We start from the raw sequence: 18,988 nt of genomic DNA, 5'->3' as shown, positions 1-18,988 counted from the left end.
TGGTTGTTGTGGTTACGCAACTGTGCTCGTTCCTGTCTGTGAAACTTTGAGTCAACATCATTAGGGTGTACGATGGCCCTTGTGTAATCGTTTTAAACCTAATGTTCACCCAGCAGCCCACAGCTCCCATGTCAGCAGCTTCCATCCTCAGCGTGATGTTCTCCAGTGGAGCATCAGACAGACAGAATTCCTCCAATGCAGCGAGTCGTCCTGCTCCACCACCAGCTCTTCCAGCCCCTCACACGGGATGCGAACCCTTCCGTAGCTCTAGCACCCCTACTGTGAGTTTGATTTCGGCGATTGTAGAATTATGTCCATTAACAGGGATAAAATTGGGAGCAATAGATCTCTGATTATTATCAAGGCAGTCCATTGAGCAATTTCACCTTAAATCAGCTGCATTGCCTTGGCTGAAATTTTCATATGATCTATCACGTTGTGATACTTTGGAAGGAATTGTGTATTTATTCAGCAGCATGTGGGTGCAGTTGGAAAGGAGTATTCCTCGTCAGCAGAATGCATCCAACACAGAATCATGTACCCTTTTAGGTGCCACCTAAAGAAAACAGAGATCTAAATACTGTGATGTAACCTAAATATCTGGTAGAAATTCCAGCCTTACCAACAGACTGCTGTAAGCAAGCTGGCTAGGGATGAAACTTTATGTTCCGTAATTCAAATCAGATAACTTTATTGTCTTTTCATTGAATATCAAATAGCGTTTAACTAAAGGAGACCACGTTTCTGTGGGATATACTACAAATTATCATATTGCTCTTTTTTTGTGGCACAGATTTCTGAAGTTGCTGTAGATTTGTCAGCTGCACATCTTCCATTACACCACATCTCAAGGCCGCTCTATTGGATTGAGATCTGGTGGCCATTGAAATGCAGGGAATTTGTTGTAATATTCATGAAACCTAGTCTGAGATGATTAGTGCTTTGTGACAAGGTGCATAATCCTGCTTGTCATCATCAAAAAATGTGTACACCCTGGTCATGAAAGGATGGACATGGTCAGCAACAACATTGGCTGTGGCATTAGAATGATGTTCATCTTGCTATAAGGGAGCTAAAATATTACACCATCAGCAGTAGCCTGAACATTTAGTAACAAAGCTGTGTGGATATTCAATTCAATTCAATTCAGTTTATTTCTATAGCGCCAATTCACAACACATGTCGTCTCAAGGTTCTTCACAACAGTCAGGTTCATACATTCCAATTAATCGTAACCATTGAGCAGTTCAGTCAGATTCAGTTATTTATTCAAATTGGATAAAAAGTGTTTCTATCTAAGGAAACCCAGCAGATTGAAACCAGTCAGTGACTTGCAGCATTCACTCCTCCTGGATGAGCATGTAGAGACAGTGGACAGTCACTGGTGTTGACTTTGCAGCAATCCCTCATACTGAGCATGCATGTAGCGACAGTGGAGAGGAAAAACTCCCTTTTAACAGGAAGAAACCTCCAGCAGAACCAGAACCAGACTCAGTGTGAGCGACCATCTGCCACGACCGACTGGAGGTTTGAGAGAACAGAGCAGAGACACAAAGAGAACAAAGAAGCACTGATCCAGGAGTACTTTCTATGGGAAGGAAAAGTGAATGTTAATGGATGTAGCTCCTTTAGTCGTTTCATCTAGAAAGAAAGAACAGATAAACTCTGAGCCAGTTTTCAAGGTTAGAGTCTGAAAGAGAGCACATATAATTAGTTACAGTTAAGCTCAGTCAATTTCCATGTCTAGGAGAGAGAAAGGGTTAAACACTAAAAGACAGGGCCATGCGGATCATCTGTAGAAGGTGAGCGAGCATTAAGTTGTTGCCAGCAGAAGCTCGGACAATTCCCCTCTCCAGAAAGGTGTCACAGGTAGACACAGAGTCAGGCCAGGTGTAGCTTCTAGGAAGAGAAAAGAGAGAACAAAGTTAAAAGCTGAAATAACAGCAAATAATGCAAAATTGGCGAGTAGTGTGAGAATGTAGCAAAGAGGGTGAAAGTGGTCATTATGTCCTCCAGCAGCCTAAGCCTATAGCAGCATAACTACAGAGATAGCTCAGGATAAACTAAGCCACTCTAACTATAAGCTTTATCAAAAAGGAAAGTTTTAAGCCTAGCCTTAAAAGTAGACAGGGTGTCTGCCTCACGGACTAAAACTGGGAGCTGGTTCCACAGGAGAGGAGCCTGATAACTAAAGGATCTGCCTCCCATTCTACTTCTAGAGACTCTAGGAACCACCAGTAAACCTGCAGTCTGAGAACAAAGTGCTCTGTTAGGAACATATGGACCAATCAGATCTCTGATGTATGATGGAGCTAGATCATTAAGGGCTTTATATGTGAGGAGGAGAATTTTAAATTCTATTCTGGATTTAACAGGGAGCCAATGAAGGGAAGCTAAAATAAGTGAAATATGATCTCTCTTTTTAATTTTCATCAGAACTCTTGCTGCAGCATTTTGAATCAGCTGAAGGCTTTTAACTGCATTTTGTGGACATCCTGATAGTAAAGAATTACAATAGTCCAGCCTTGAAGTAACAAATGCATGGACTAGTTTTTCAGCGTCACTCCTGGACAGGATATTTCTAATTTTGACAATGTTCCGGAGATGAAAGAAGGAAATCCTAGAAACCTGTTTAATATGGGATTTAAATGACATGTCCTAGTCAAAGATTACATCAAGGTTTTTTACTTTATTACCGGAGGTCAATTTAATGCCATCCAGGTTAAGTGATTGACTAAGCAGTTTCTTTTTTAAAGACTCCGGTCCAAAGACGACAACTTCTGTCTTGTCTGAATTTAGAAGCAAAAAATTTAAAGTCATCCAAGTTTTTATATCTTCAAGACATGCTTGTAGTCTATCTAACTGGTTGGGTTCATCAGGATTTATGGATAAGTAAAGCTGAGTATCATCAGCGTAACAGTGAAAATTTATCCCATGCTGCCTGATAATTTGACCTATTGGAAGCATATATATAGTAAAGAGAATTGGCCCAAGTACTGAACCCTGTGGTACTCCACAATTAACCCTGGAGTTTAAAGATGATTTATCATTTACATGAACAAACTGGAATCTGTCAGACAGATAAGATTTAAACCAGCCTAGCACTGTTCCCCTGATCCCTACAGCATATTCCAGCCTTTCTAAGAGAATATTATGATCGACTGGATCAAATGCAGCACTGAGATCTAACAGAACCAGAACAGACACAAGTCCATTATCTGAGGCCATAAGAATATCATTAGTGACTTTCAGCAGAGCTGTTTCAGTGCTATGATGAGCTCTGAAACCTGACTGAAACTCTTCAAACAGGTCATTGCTGTATAAATGTTCACACATTTGATTAGCAACTATTTTCTCAAGAATTTTAGATAAGAATGGAAGATTGGATATAGGTCTGTAATTTATTAAGTCATCTCGATCAAGCGAAGGTTTCTTAAGCAAAGGTTTAATTACAGCTAACTTAAAAGCCTGTGGTTCTGATCCATTTACTAAAGATAGATTAATAATATCTAAAATGGGGCTGGTAATCAGAGGGAACACTTCCTTAATATATGTGCATTCATGTTGCCTTTGCCTAATTCTGACTTGATGATCTGAATGTTACAGATAAATTCAGATTCATTGGATCAGGCAACATTATTCAAATGTATTATTTTCCAATTACCTCTTTTTTTCACTTCTTAGCAGTGGTCCAACAGAGAGCTGTGGTCCAATGAATTTAATGCTATTTATTCTCTCTACTACGTGCTTACTGATACTGCAGGGTGTGGTCTCAGGTCGTGACCTCCAGAAGTCAAAGACCATCTCCTTCGTTTTGTCCACTTTGTGCACCAGGTTGCCTCTGCAGCGGAGCTCCTGCTGTTTGACTTTCTCTTTTTAACGGGGTAGTCTTGAAATTTTTTGCCATTGTCAGCATCTTGGCTGCAGTAGACATAGCCTAACTCCATTTGAACAAATAGGAAGAGGTTCTGACCTGAGTGTCACACTAATGGCTAGTCACAACGGTGATGGTTATGGGACAGATTTCCTTCAACCAAAACAACTCAATTTTCAAAGATTTTATACTGTTTAATCAGACACATTATGTAAATCACAGCCCACTAACAGCTGACCTATGCAAGGATTGCCTGACCTGAAGGGTTGAGGGGCAGCAGTTTGTAGTGATAAGTGATGGTTTATGCAGCCAGCCAGTCTGAGGGATTTAGGGCAAAAATACACCAGCATGGCTGTGGTATTTCCAGCACCCACTGTGGCTAATGGAAATACTCTTAGCAGAATCCTACCGACCCTTTAAGGAGTCTCTAACAAAGCAGCTACCTTGTTCAATTCATACAGATTATGTCACAGTGGCAGTCAGGAGCAGGCCAAACATTTCCATCACTTAGATGAACCAAGCTGTTCCTCTGTGACACTCTAAGTTAGTTTTGGACCAAATATGGGGAAATGATTAAATTCAAAGTCTGCTGGAATCCCGAGTGATTTATTTAACAAAAGTGGGTATATGTCTCATTGATTTGTCTTGTTTACCATAATGGTTTTATTTTAGCTGGAACTGGACCAAACAGTTATAATAATTAGTGCAATTAGTGCTGGTTATATGCCAGAAATCATGGTTGAAAAAAAGTGAAGCTCTTCGTGTTGCTTGCTGTTGCCTCCAGCCTCCAGGAGCTTCTTCACGCGCGAGCCTCTTGTCCTTACTAAAGTGAGTGCTGTTGTTCTTCTCTGACATTCTGCTCCAACATCAAAGACTCTTATCAGCCAAACGCTGCACGCTGCACCTCCGCACTCGCCTCTCTGCTGCAGCTTAGTCCCGTCTATCAGTTAAGTGAGAAAACGGGGGTGCTGATTATGAGATTGGGATCCCTTTTATTTGCTTGCCTTATGTTTTATTAATCAGGGAGCCTGTATATAGGAGAGTTTGTCTCCTTCTGAATTCAGAGCTGTGAGTGAACTGAGAGAACAGAAAACCCAACACCTGGCAGCTCACGCCTACATGCATGCTCAGCCCAGCGAGGAATATGTGAGAACTGTCTCCACAGACACATGAGTCACGGAGCGCACACTCCAGCCCATGAAAGGTGTTCATAGTCAGGAAAGAAGAAAAAATCAATCAATGTTGTACACAGCATGCACCGTTCTCTGCAGAGATGCCAGAGGAGCAGCATTTGGCAACAGTTAGGTGGAGTCCTGGCTCTGAATCTTACAGAACATGTATTCTATCTCTTCCTGCAGTCTCTTTCTAGTTGCTAATGTTTCCCACCCTTACACGGCCTTTGGCAAGACCCTAAAAGATTCCCTAAAAATTCATGTTGGGATATAAAGGAGGGTTTTACTTTGCAAACTCTCACCTTAAGCAAACTGGCCAGACTAAGACAAAAAAATCGATAGAACTCAAAAACATATAGTTCATCCTGTATAAATAAAAGTCACATGTAGATTTTTATTAGTTTTGCCACTTTGTTGTAAATTGTGTTCTCTGTTTATCTTTTCCTTTCATTGATGATTTCTTTGTGTCCCAGCTGAGCCCCTTTTATGTTGACTAGTCACCAAGCACTTCTTCTGCTCCACCTGACCCACATATCCTCCTGATCACTCACACCTGCATCCAATGTCATTCTCCACCTGTACCACAGTATTTATTCTTACCGGTTCTCATTGTTCCCAGCTGGATCCTCCACGATGCTGTGCTTCTGCCTGTGTTCCTGCGCTTGTTCTCCTTGCGCTCCCCTGCAAGATTGTTCCTTTTCTCATTTAATAAATCCCCATCATGTTTATCCAACACTCCCGTCTGAACCTAGGTCCTACTGCTCACCTTTTGACAAAATTGGTTTCCAAATTCTGTACAAGAGACTCAGAAACATCATATTAGGTGTAAGTCGACAGAAGGGAAATATGGTTAATGTGCTCGAAAGAATATTGGTCTTTTTTCTCAATTGTTTTAATTCACATTGGTTCTTCAGAGGGGTTTACTTGCATAAAACCTCTGAACTGTTTGTTGAGAACGCCTGTAGGTTTCTGGATAGTTTTTCTGGATTGAAAAAATGTATGGAAATGGTCATGAAGAGGACCATGGTGGGCTGAAATGGTCAAACTTTGAACTCCTGCCAGAAACTGCACACCTGCAACATTCACCCCAACTTCCAAGAGACTGAGTGGCAATGGGTCCTCTTGAACCAGCTGGCCTTAATGTGGCTGCACTTGCAACATTATACAAGGTATGTTTATAGATCCAACAGCAAGGTCCACTGTAGTGACTGAACAAGCGAACATTATAACACATCGCCTGGATCAGTTCTGCACAATTACAAAATTAGGTCCTCTGCTTTCCTTAAGTAACAGGATTTATATGCTCTGTATGACGTCTGTGCTGACATTTTAGATAAGTTAGGCGACGGCAGCAGAATATTGTGTTTATGAGTGCTGAACATGTGCAGAGAAAACATCTCAGTGGAATATGAACTGATTCTGACCTGTCTTAGTTCTGAAGATGGTCATTATCCTCTTCTCTGAATGTTTCAGCCTCTGCATCCCCGTCAACCATCATGGCTAGTGGACCCATGGCTCGTCAGTGATATTTAGGCTGTAACACATATAAGGTCGAATCCTTTGCCCATCTAACTGGAAGAAAATACTTCAAAATCTCCACTGGAATATGTTAAAAGTCACTTGTCCAGCATATACTAAAGCCAATAAATCACCTGGAGACTTGGTTTTTGTTTCAGTCCTTCTTGTTTACAATGATTCTGGTTGGTGACTGTCAGAACCTATGACCCCTAGTTTCATTGGGTTGCCTAGCTGTTTACTCTGTAGAAACATTAGGGTTGTTTTGCTTTTTAAAAACCCTGCATTTTGACTTTCATGTATTTTATTTCGATTTTACATGATGGCACAACACAGTTCACATAACTGTGAAGTGGACAGAAAATGATGTATGATTTAACTTTTTTATTTGTAAAAGCTGTGGTGTGCATATTTATTTCACCCAGTATCAAGACTTTATAGAACCCGTACTCATACTCGTACTCGTCGTCTTCCGCTTATCCGGGACCGGGTCACGGGGGCAGCAGACTCAGCAGAGACACCCAGACGTCCCTCTCCCCAGACACCTCCTCCAGCTCCTCCAGGGGGAGCCCAAGGCGTTCCCAGGCCAGCCGAGAGACATAGTCACTCCAGCGTGTCCTGGGCCGTCCCCTGGGCCTCCTCCCTGTGGGACGTGCCTGGAACACCTCCCGAGGAAGGCATCCGGTATAGATGCCCGAGCCACCTCAACTGGCTCCTCTCGATGTGGAGGAGCCCCTCCTGGATGGCCGAGCTCCTCACCCTATCTCTAAGGGAGTGCCCGGCCACCCTACGGAGGAAGCTCATTTCAGCCGCTTGTATCCGGGATCTCGTTCTTTCGGTCATGACCCAAAGTTCATGGCCATAGGTGAGGGTAGGAACGTAGACCGACCGGTAAATCGAGAGCTTTGCTTTTCGGCTCAGCTCTCTCTTCACCACAACGGACCGGCACAGTGCCCCCATTACTGTGGCAGCTGCACCGATCCGTCTGTCGATCTCCCGCTCCATTTTTCCCTCACTCGTGAACAAGACCCCGAGATACTTAAACTCCTCCACTTGAGGCAGGAACTCCCCTCCAACCTGAAGAGGACAAGCCACCCTTTTCCGGTCGAGTACCATGGCCTCGGACTTGGAGGAGCTGATCTTCATCCCAGCCGCTTCACACTCGGCTGCGAACTGCCCCAGTGCATGCTGTAGGTCTTGGCTAAAGGGGGCCAGCAGGACCACGTCATCTGCAAAAAGAAGAGACGAAATCCTCTGGTCCCCAAACCAGACCCCCTCCGGCCCTTGGCTGCACCTAGAAATCCTGTCCATAAAAGTTATGAACAGGACCGGTGACAAAGGGCAGCCCTGCCAGAGTCCATAGAACCACCTTTTGCTATTATAGCTGCAAGTCTTTGGGGTATGTCTCTACCTGCTTTAACAAACCTCAAACTCCTTCACTGAAAAGCTGTTTAGTCTGAGGTTAAATTACACACAGTTGGGCACTTTTTACTATTTAACTAACTTCTAAACGCAGTGGGTTGAGCTACGATTGTTTTAGGGTTCTCTGAGTAAAAAGGACCACCAATACATTTTTTTCCCAATGTGAAACTTAACGATTCTGACAAATAAGCATAAATAGAATGACGTTTCCCCCAAACTGGTTTAAATTGAAGGCTTAAAAAAAACAAACAATTAAAGTCCAGTTAAAAACCAACAATGGAATGAACCTCTTGTTTTAACTTGAAGACATCTGAATGAACTCAGACTGTAATACTTTTGAAGGGGACACAGTAAGAGGTTTGGAAATGCTCCAAAACAGGGTAAAAAAAAAAGTGTAAAAGAGAAACAGTCAGTCAGGCTGCCACCAGAGGGCTCTACTTGGCAGATGGGGCTAAATAAGTGAGGTGACTGTCATGGCTGACTTGGTACCGCAGCCACTGGATCTCTCACAAAGAATAGGGACAGATGTGCTGTAGAAGGTTGTTCTTCACTCTGAGTGAGGGTGCACAGTCACTGGAGTCAGGATTACTCAGCAGCCTGCTCCAATGTTTGCAAGGTGCTGCCTGAATACTGGGCAGGGGGTGTTTGAAACAGCATTGGAATCTTTGGAAATACAGTCAGATGTGGTTAAAATGAATAAATCAACAATTCATTTCCCTCACAACCCAGCTCCTCGTATGGTATTTTTAGAAATGCTGCAGGCCCCCTCATCTTTTTTCCATCTTGTTTTAGTTTCAAGAGGGGCTGCACTGATGAAGGGTTTATCATTCAGCTATGTGAAGTGAGACTACAAATGCTAACAGGACTACTTATATATATCCCTACGGGTCCTGCTTTGTGTAGATTTTACCCTTGAATCTTAGCCACTGAATCTTAGCCAAGTAATTTAAAATAATCAATGCTGCTAAGAGGCTTTATAAAAGTATATCTATATATTTTCTGCCAAGTCATCTCCCATGGTGTTATGCACTCTGCAGAGACATCCCAGGATCCCACTGACTACTGCACTCTGGGGGGCATCACAGAAAGCACGACAAAGCATGACATCACTCTGGACCAATCTAATGAAAGGACAAAAGCACCATTATGCCTGAGACAGTCATGTGATTCAGAGCAGTAGCAAAAACACCCAGAAATAAAGGTTTTATTTCTAAACTTAAAGCACAGCACATAGAACAATATCAAGAACGGTTCACAAAATGTCCTTCAGGCGAGTCCTGTGAAGGCAAGGTAAGGCAAGTTTATTTATATAGCACATTTCAGTAGCAAGACAATTCAAAGTGAGAAAGAAGATAAAAATGAATAATTAAAATGATAAGATAATATTAAAAAAGATAAAAAAATTTAAATGAATGATGAAATGATTGATAAGAAAATGAAAGGAAAGTTAAACATGGTAAAATGTTTAGATAGCACAGTCAAAGGCCACTCTAAACAAATAAGTTTTTAATATTGATTTAAAGCAACTTAGGGTTTCAGCCCTTTGTTTTGTTTCAAAGGTACATTGATTGTCTCTGAATGCATGAGATTGTTTGCAAAGTGGGGTTCTGTTAGGAGTATATGACAAATCAGTATCTTACCTGCCATGAATAACTTAGCCAGGTTGGTTAACTACATCCATTTTTTAAGTTGATTATCTACACATTGAAAGTGTAGTAACTGATTTACTCTCATGTTTTTGTTACTATGTTGAAGGGGTAGTCTGGATTTTTTTAGGTATGGTTCTGTGAAGGTATTATCAATAATAATTTCTTGTTTCTTTATCTGTTGTTGAACTATGTCATATAGAGTGGTGGAAGGCTAACAGCTAGCAAAATGGACAGCCCTCCAAAGTTCGTTTTAGCTGATTTTATTATTTTAAAACAACTCAAATTATTCACAGTACTCATGGAATACAATGTTATATAAGTGGTGTGAACTTTCAGAAATGCTGTTGTTGCTGTTTTCTCAGCCAAACAACATTTGTGTAAAAGTTTCCCTGGCTGAGAATGCTGGCTGATCAGCTGAGACAGCTGAGTCTGCTCTAAGTCTGCTAAGAGGGGAGCATTTTGTGCAACAACATGTTTGGAAATGATTCCCATGGAGTGACCATCAACTGATCAGTCCGATTGAAACAGCCGGGAGCCTCCACCAACATAACTTTAGAGTAGTATCACGGACGTTATTTGACTCCTAAAACGACAAACTTCCCAAAGATCTTTTGTGAAAGTGTTAATGTTTAATATCTTCTAGTATAGTTATGGGAAGAAATGTGTGCCATTAGAAACTGACGTTGAATTGCTCTGACTGAATCTGTATTTGTGTAATTTGAGATTAAATGCATTGGTTTGAAAAGGAATTTCACTAAACTGAAACTGAATTTTATGGTTTGAAACTGAATTCCTTTGTTTTTAAAATGTATTTCGTTGTATTAAAAATTCAGTTTGTTTACTTTCACGTTCAAGTCTGTTATTCAATTTCAGGTCCAAAATTCAGTTTTTTGTGTCGAATATTTAGGTCATTGAGGATAGCCACAGATTAGTCAAACGCAGATTCATCAATTTAAGTTTCACATCAGGTTAAACTTCCTTTACGGCATGTTGAGCTGCAGCAGTGCAGCTACATGAACTTGGCGGATGTTAATCACCAGGTCAAATGAGCTTCTATAAGAAGTCATGTAAACAAATGATGGTCAAACAGTAACACTTATGCTACCTGTAGCTGTTAGCTAAACATGCTAGATTAGCATAGTGTGCCGCTGGTGTTGCGTTTCCCGCCCTTACCTCAGTGTAACTTCTGTTTCCTAGCAACCGTGTCAGCGTGAAGCGCAGAGCTGTGAAGCCGAACACATGGAAACTGAAGGTTAATAACGCTGTCTCTACTGTAAATAACTACATAGTTTTTATTAACCCTTTTACATATTGCTGATGGCTTATAATGCTGTTTTGTTTTAAATGATATTGTTTTATGATCTTGTTCATTATTCAGCCATTTAAAATTTTGAAAATATTGTTTATGTTCATAGATATAAAAATCTAACAGTAGATAAAATACACTGATGATAAATACCATTTGTTTCATTTATTTGTAAAGTTTCAACAACATAAACACTAACATATTAACTTTAGGAACAAAGTTTAGATCAGTTTATTTGCAGAGCATAATAATAATAATAATTATAATAAATAAACCAAACATTAATATTAGATTTCATCTGACTGAATTCTATCTGTTTAACTTCCACCCATTGGGGAAACCCAGCGGGATTTTGAAAACAATGTGCCGGGAGTCAGTTGTTCTCTGGGGGTTCATCGCACCTCAACCACCCGGTCAGCTGACAGCTGGCGAGGCGAGCGGCTGCTGGGGCAGCGGAGGAACACATCGGTGCATTTGTATAATTAAGCGATATCTTGATAAACTGATAAGATATTTTAGGTTTACACAACTACATTCTCGTCTAAAAACATTGTAAAAGTTCAGTTGTTTCACAGAATGCGCAATATATCCAATTTTATTTACAACTTTTCTCTCTCCTCCAGCCTTTGCTACTTCCATTTGAACAATCTGCTTCGACCCGCAATGAATCATGAGATAGGGTGGGTCACGGAGGATACACCGGACCCGTCCTTCAAATCTGGGGATAAGAAGGACGCATTTGTTGGAACCTTGGAGATTGGACAGCATTCGTCGCCTCATCCAGGACGTTATCGGCCTACAAATGCGTCCTTTAAAGCATGCATTCCTGAATTTGGACCCAGCAATAGTGAATGACATCCGTGAATCATTAAATTTATGTTTGATTAATCTGTGGCTTCAAGAACCCGGATGTGTGACACAAAAAACTGAAGTTTGGAACTGAAGTTGAATTTCAGACCTGAAAGTGAAAGCAATCAAACCGAATTTTCAATACAAAGCAAAGCAATTTTCAAAGCAAACAAGTTCAGTTTTAAACCACTATATTCAGTTTCAGTTTAGTAAAATTCATCTTCAAACCAATGCATTTAATTTCAAATTACACAAATACAGACAGATTCAGTCTGAGCAATTCAAATTCAGTTTCTGGTGGCCACGTTTCTTCCCATATATAGTGCTTTGTCTCACACATGAACACAGCAAATTCATTTTGAGTTTGAGTTGTTTTAAATAGCTAAAACCTGCTAAACCCGGGTCTCCACCTGTTAGCTGTTAGCATTTTTCACAAACTCACTGCGACATCTTTCTACTGCAGGTAAAGGAACTATCACTAACAATACCTTCATAGAACCTTACTTAGAAAAATCTCAACTAACCACTTAACCATTTGGTTTGATATGATGCAAATCTATGGCTGCACAATATAGCGTGAATATATTGTCATTACGATATCAGTGTGTGCAATATTGGTTCATTCATTCTATTTATTTTTCTTGTTTAAATTAGTTACACTGTCTCTATTAATAAAGAAAGGATTGGTCATATAGAATGTTATGAAAAGTAAAATAATAAGTAAACTGTTAAAATTATTTTACTTTCAGAAAATAGGTGAAAAACTGAATACAGACAAGATATGAGCAAGAAGAGATGTGATTTAGATCCTACAGGAGCAGAGATAGAGAAACTGGATGAACCCATCCCCTCCGTACATACACATACAAACACTGTCTCCCCTCCCCCAACACTAACAACCCAGTCTGAGGCCTCCACTGCAACAATATCAATGTCTCAATATCAGACCTAGAAATGATGCTCAGATTTGCACAAATTGCCAATCATGAAGACAAAGGTAAAAATAGTCTGTGAAGCCGTGTTCTGAGAAATGAGCGGCAAGCCTTTGCTGCTTCCTCCCGTTACACACATCCAAAAGGTCTGGCAATAATTCATACATATTGTATTTGAGTAAAACTGTCTCAGTGTGTTCAAATGGATGTTGTTCTGCAAAGTGTACGCATTTCGTTCTTTGGGCTTTTGATGTACTGGTAGTGCAGTGGCATGTTTGTAAGTATCCCTGTATTTTCCTGGTCGATGAAGAAGTAGAAGCAGAGATCTACCCAGCAACTGCACGCTGGGGGAAACTCCTTGACTTAAGCCGTCAGCCATTTACACATTATGTATCTTTTTATGAATGTTTCATGTGCTGACCTAAATCCTACCAGAGCTGAGTAAAAGCAATATGTTGCACATGGAGCACACCAGAGAGCCCTGCTGATCCCTCTGACGACGTCTCGCCCACCGGGGGATTTAACTGGCTGGCCACTGCAAAAGCAGCTCACCGGGATACTCTGACGGGAGCTTTCAGACCACACAGAATACAGTTATTTTCAGACATTTGTTTTTACAAAATACACAGTGCATCCATCCCACTGCGATGGGGAACAGAAACAGCATAGCGTGGGCTCCATCGCACAAAGAAGTACTTTACTCCCTGCGGCAGATGTAATTAAAGCAAACGCTTAAGCCCAGAATGTGGATGGAGAGGCAGATCACTCCAAAAGGCATGGCTGTGTTAGGGAGGAAAACGAAGAGAAGGAGAGGGAGGAAAGGTAGGTGCAGCAGCTGCAAAAATCAGTCTGCTGAATCGGACTGCTGGTCTTGAACACAAGGAACATCTGACCTGGACATTCCAGTTTGAACCAGTTCTGATTATTTTTAAGGGACTAAAAAACAATGAAAAATAATATAATGTACAAGTTGCTTTACAAAGATAAAAGTTTTAAATCCAATGGAAAATTAAGGAAATAAATCATCTATGCCTGAAAGGATACGCCACTAACTTGGATCTGATTTTTGTCATCTGTCCTTCCATCCGTCCATATGTTTGACATCAAACTGCAATCCTCAAGGACCGGTGTCCTGCAACTTGTAAATGTGTCTCTGCTTCAACACACCTGAATCAAATAATCAAATCAAATGTTATTAACACGACTATGGAGAACTTGACTGAATACTGAGGTGATAATTTAGCCATTTTATTCAGGTGAGTTGAGGCAGAGACACGTCTAAAAGGTTCAGGACACTGGCCCTCGAGGACTGGAGTTTGACACCCCTGCCGTGGGGTATGAGTGTGTGAGTGCATGGTGCATTTGTCTTGATTTTTACTAAACTAAAAAATGCACCAAAGTACAGGCTGAGAGTTGATGCTTTTATGGACCGAAAATAGTTGAGTTGTCAGTTTTGATGCATTTAACAAATTGAAGAAAAATTGGAACTTTCAGTATTTGTTTTGCCAAAGCTTATAGAGAGAAAAATTATGAATTTCAATCTCTGGCACAGTGATGAATCTGCATGTTCACTTGATTTGTTTTATGAAATATTGTCACACCTAAACAGTAACATTCTAATTTGGCTGAAACACCTGACTGAGTCCTTGTTGAAACTGAACTGTCATTCTCTTTTCAGTCAGTTATAGTTGTTTACCACATTATCCATATCATAGTACAGTCCAGCATCATTGCTTTTGATTGCAATATGAGTCTGTTAAACCTTTAATCTCCAGGCAGACTTGTCATTTATCGGTCAGAGTGCCTTAGGATTAAGTGTAGATATTCATGTCATAACAGAAGGCTGATGATTGGGAGGAACATAAAGGAGTGGTTGTGGCATACTTAATAAACACAGTCTGAAAACCTCTTTTTCATATCTGATCCTTTTCTTTGCATCTGGCTGCACTTTACATTTTGAATGGTATTTTTGTTTAGTTTTTGACCAGTTGCTCCCATTGCACAGTGTTTCATATAAAGCATACTTGCATACCAAACCAAAAGAATACTGATCCCTCTTTTTTCCATTATAAGTACCATAATAATTCTGTTTTGTTGCTTTTGTCAGTTTTATCATAAATCCCAACCAGGATTGGGTGGTTGCTCTTTTATCAGCTTTCTCTGATAAAAGATGTCTAGGATGTCTTTGTTGTGTTTCTCAGAAGCTTCCTGACCCACATGGAGAATCACACTCAGAGACTTAGTAAAAGTTAAACAAGATGAAAAGGTGCAAGGGGAGACTTTTGTAGGATTGTCCGTGGTGTCTGGGAAAACAGGATTATAATTAGAGGAAGCAGGTTTGATGGGACAGAACTGTGATCTTTGCATGAAAGGAACTAATGGTTTACTGTTCGTTTTTGAAGAGGAGACTTTGAGGAGAGGTCAAGATCCCGGGGGTGATGTGTCAAGGTGAATTGTTTTCCTGAATGCAAGTTCCAAAGTAAGTTCCAGTTTGAGCAGAGCAACCTGTGAGTGTGGTGATTTGAGGAAGAGGGCGTTGGAGAGCAGGCAGGCAGATGAGAGCTGAAGGTGCAGGTGCTGCAGCGAAAGAGGTCAGGCTTCTGAGGGATCTGTCTTTGTGAAATAATATGGCGAGGTCTGCAAACAAAGAAACTTGACAAGCCGTAGGGCCACCAGAACCAAACAATCTGGGAGGGAGATCGGTAGCAGCCGATGTTAGTCATTTTTAAACAAAATCCGCTCAATAAGTAAAACTAGGCTGATATTAACAATAAATGTTTATTTTCATCTTGTTGCAATTTGAGTATGTGTGTGTACAGAAAAGGCTTTATGAAGGTCTGGAGGATACCAAGAGATGACTTGTGACCTTGTTCTTTTAATATCCTCTGTTACCTCTCTGGCTACCTACACCTTACCTTGACCAGTGAACAGAGGAGATCGTTGAGCTGCTTGAATACTTTAATAGACGTAACGCCTCTGCCATGATAGACTCGTGACACCATCATCTTTTTTTTAAATTGTGGCCTTTGATAAAAACCTCTGAAAAAACCGCCTAATCCTGTAAGATGCTGACTACTGTTAACTACTTCCCAGAACCTTATTAACGTCATGTGGTGTGAGTATTGAGCATGACCAAAGGGCAGACAGGAACTTGGGAGCCGCATGGTGAGTAGAATAATTTTACGATAAACAGCAAACTCACAGGTCACGGAGCATGAGCAGAGTACAAGGTGATCTAACTAAAGAATCCAGCAGTAAACGATGAAAACCAGGGGTTATATACAGGGGGAAGGGAGGAGAAAGGCATGGCAAGCCAGTGTGAGCGATCAGGAGAGAATGAGAAACAGCTGAGGAGAATGAAGGCAGGGAGCTGAGGGGGGAGAGGAATGAACAGGATCTGAACAGAAAAAAGCAGGGAAGAAATTTAACAGAATTACCTAAATGTACAAGAACACAAGAATGAACTGGGAATAAACAAAATATAAAATGAACTAATATAGCAACAACTATAGAACATAACGAACAGGGAAATGATGAAAACAAACCCTAATGAGATCCACAACCTAAAACCCAAGGATCATAAAAGATAAATAATATAAATACTCTTTTAAAAAGGTGATTGTACAACAGTTACATGTTATGAATGGACCTTAACCAAACTCTTCATATTTACTTGTCAGGTAGAAACAATGTTCATATTATATGACCTGTCCAATAACATAACTATTTATCAATACATAGTAAACTCCCAAAGCTCAATATTTTAGTTCTTATAGTGTTCGGCAGACAGGATATGCCAATCTAAATTCATCTCCTTGAGCTCTGGGGTGGAAATCAGTCATCACAAACCTCCTATTAAACCTGGGCAGCACTGAGTCCAACCTGAGAGTCCTGGCCTCCTTCCAAGCCTGAAACTTCCCCTGCAGAGGAATTCCAGGCATCATTATGTTTCCTGCTCACATGGACCACACAGTGGAGGTAGTTTCTTCCCCACTGCTATCTCCTTCATCTGTCACTGACATAACATCAGCTCCAAGGCCGAACAGGCTGCAACTCAACATACCTGATCAATGATTCAGCAAATATGAAGGGAAGGAGAACCGAAGCAGAGCCGGGCCGTAGATACATACAGTTTATGCTGTAAGTCAGTAAATGTTCGACAGGAGAAATATACTCTGTGTGACTCTATTCTGCTCTAGAAATCACTTTGATTCAAACGTTCATCTATAGAACCGAACACAGCTGTTGGATCATAGGCAAAGGTGGAATAATAAAATTTAAAATAGGCTAATCTTAATTTAACCAGAAATAAACTATATCACTTTTCTTTCTTGTTAATTTTAAATCAAAATGATTTCTTTAAAAAACCAACAAAGATGAGCTTTTGGTGTTGCATACTTTAAGACATAATATTCGCAGGGAGAATATGATCAAGTTAACTGCAACATCTCAACGCTGGATATCTTCAGCACCCAAACTTTTAAGTTTTGTAGTGAATATGACATGATAATGTAAAAAAAAAGATTGCTTTTATTTTATTTTTTACTTTATTCAAACTGTTTTTAATCTTCTATTTCATTCCTGGACATGAAAAATTTTAAATTTCTACTGTTTTAATTACATTAGTGTAAGAATTAGGATTATTGATTAATTAATATTTATCAAGAATTATAATTTGAAATCATAATTTGAAATAAAATAATTTCTTAACCAAAAATGATTTACTTACAAATCGAAATCAGAGATGTCCTCTGGTGTTGTAATTATGGCTCAAAGCCCTTGATAATTACAATAAAATTCTCCGTAATAATTGATAACTATTACTAGATGTCACTGTTTAATCAACCGCTTCACCGAAGGTGGGGGAACTTTGACCTTATTTTGACAGACAAAACGCTTTCTCTTTAACTACGTAAATATTTATTAAATCAACAGCCCTGATACAACCCGCTCCCCGGTTCAATAATCTTCACCTAATCAAGTATGCAAAAAGTCTACGCAAAATAGACAAAATAACTAACTAAACAAATAGGTGGGCCCACCACCTGCAGGGGGAACCGTGAGGGACCAGTGCAAAGAGGATTGGGTGGCGGACGAAGGTGGAGACCTCAGTGGTCCGATCCCCGGATGCTTAGGCTGGCTCTAGGGACGTGGAATGTCACCTCGCTGGGGGGGAAGGAGCCTGAGCTTGTGCGGGAGGTCGAGAGATATCGACTAGAAATAGTTGGGCTCGCCTCCAAGCACAGCGTGGGCTCTGGAACCCATCTCCTTGAGAGGGGTTGGACTCTCTTCTACTCTGGAGTGGCCCACGGGGAGAGGCGGCGGACTGGTGTGGGTTTGCTTGTTGCCCCCCAGCTCAGCCGTCTCGTGTTGGGGTTTACCCCAGTGGATGAGAGGGTCGCATCCCTGCTCCTTCGGGTTGGGGAGAGGTCTCTGACTGTCGTCTCGACCTACGGGCCGAGCGGTAGTGCGGAGTACCCGGCCTTCTTGGTGTCCCTGTCGAGGGTGCCGGATAGTGCCCCTCCCGGGGACTCCATTATTCTGCTGGGGGACTTCAACGGCCACGTGGGAAACGACAATGACACCTGGAGATCTGAATCCGAGTGGTGTTTTGTTATTGGACTTCTGTGCTAGTCACTGATTATCCATAATGAACACCATGTTCAAACATAAGGGTGTCCATCAGTGCACTAGACACCAGGACACCCTATTGTCGATGCTGCTGCCCGTAGCTGTGGCCGTGAGGTCTGCGGTCCCTGTCGCGGCGGCAATCCCAGAACCCGGTGGTGGACACCGGGAGTAAGGGATGCTGTCAAGCTGAAGAAGGAGGCCTATCCGCTGTGGTTGGCTTGTGGGACTCCTGAGGCGGCTGACAAGTACCGTGGGGCCAAGCGTGCTGGGGCCCAGGCTGTGGCAGAGGCAAAAACTCGGGCCTGGGAGGAGTTCGGTGAGGCCATGGAGAAGGACTACCGGTTGGCCTCGAAGCGATTCTGGCAAACCGTCCGGCGCCTCAGGAGGGGAAGCAGTGCTTCGCCAACACTGTTTATAGTGGGGAGCTGCTGACCTCAACTGGGGACATTATCGGGTGGTGGAAGGAGTACTTCGAGGATCTCCTCAATCCTGCCATCACGCATTCCCTGGTGGAAACAGAGATTGGGGACTCGGGGTTAGACTCCTTCATCAACCAGGCTGAAGTCACCAAGGTGGTTAAAAAGCTCCGCAGTGGCAAGGCTTCGGGGTTGGATGAGATCTGCCCTGAGTACCTCAAG

The 18,988-nt window shown here is 41.5% G+C and overlaps 1 protein-coding gene across 3 annotated transcripts in view; it reads left to right on the top strand.

The window, feature by feature from the left end:
- phactr3b (phosphatase and actin regulator 3b) overlaps nt 1-18,988 on the top strand; it is a 74,524-nt gene that overhangs the window by 3,902 nt on the left and 51,634 nt on the right. The window contains exon 1 of one of the 3 annotated variants that reach the window (XM_047347313.1): nt 9,209-9,273. The exons of the other annotated variants lie outside the window; for them this stretch is intronic. The gene's annotated coding sequence lies outside the window, so the exon portion shown is untranslated. Of the gene's footprint in view, nt 1-9,208; nt 9,274-18,988 lie in introns of those variants that run through there. 3 annotated transcript variants of the gene reach the window in all.

Source organism: Girardinichthys multiradiatus, chromosome 20, assembly GCF_021462225.1.
Source record: "Girardinichthys multiradiatus isolate DD_20200921_A chromosome 20, DD_fGirMul_XY1, whole genome shotgun sequence".
Lineage (NCBI taxonomy): Eukaryota > Metazoa > Chordata > Actinopteri > Cyprinodontiformes > Goodeidae > Girardinichthys > Girardinichthys multiradiatus.
Note: the sequence above shows the minus strand (reverse complement) of the source record. Positions and strands in the feature narration are given on the sequence as shown.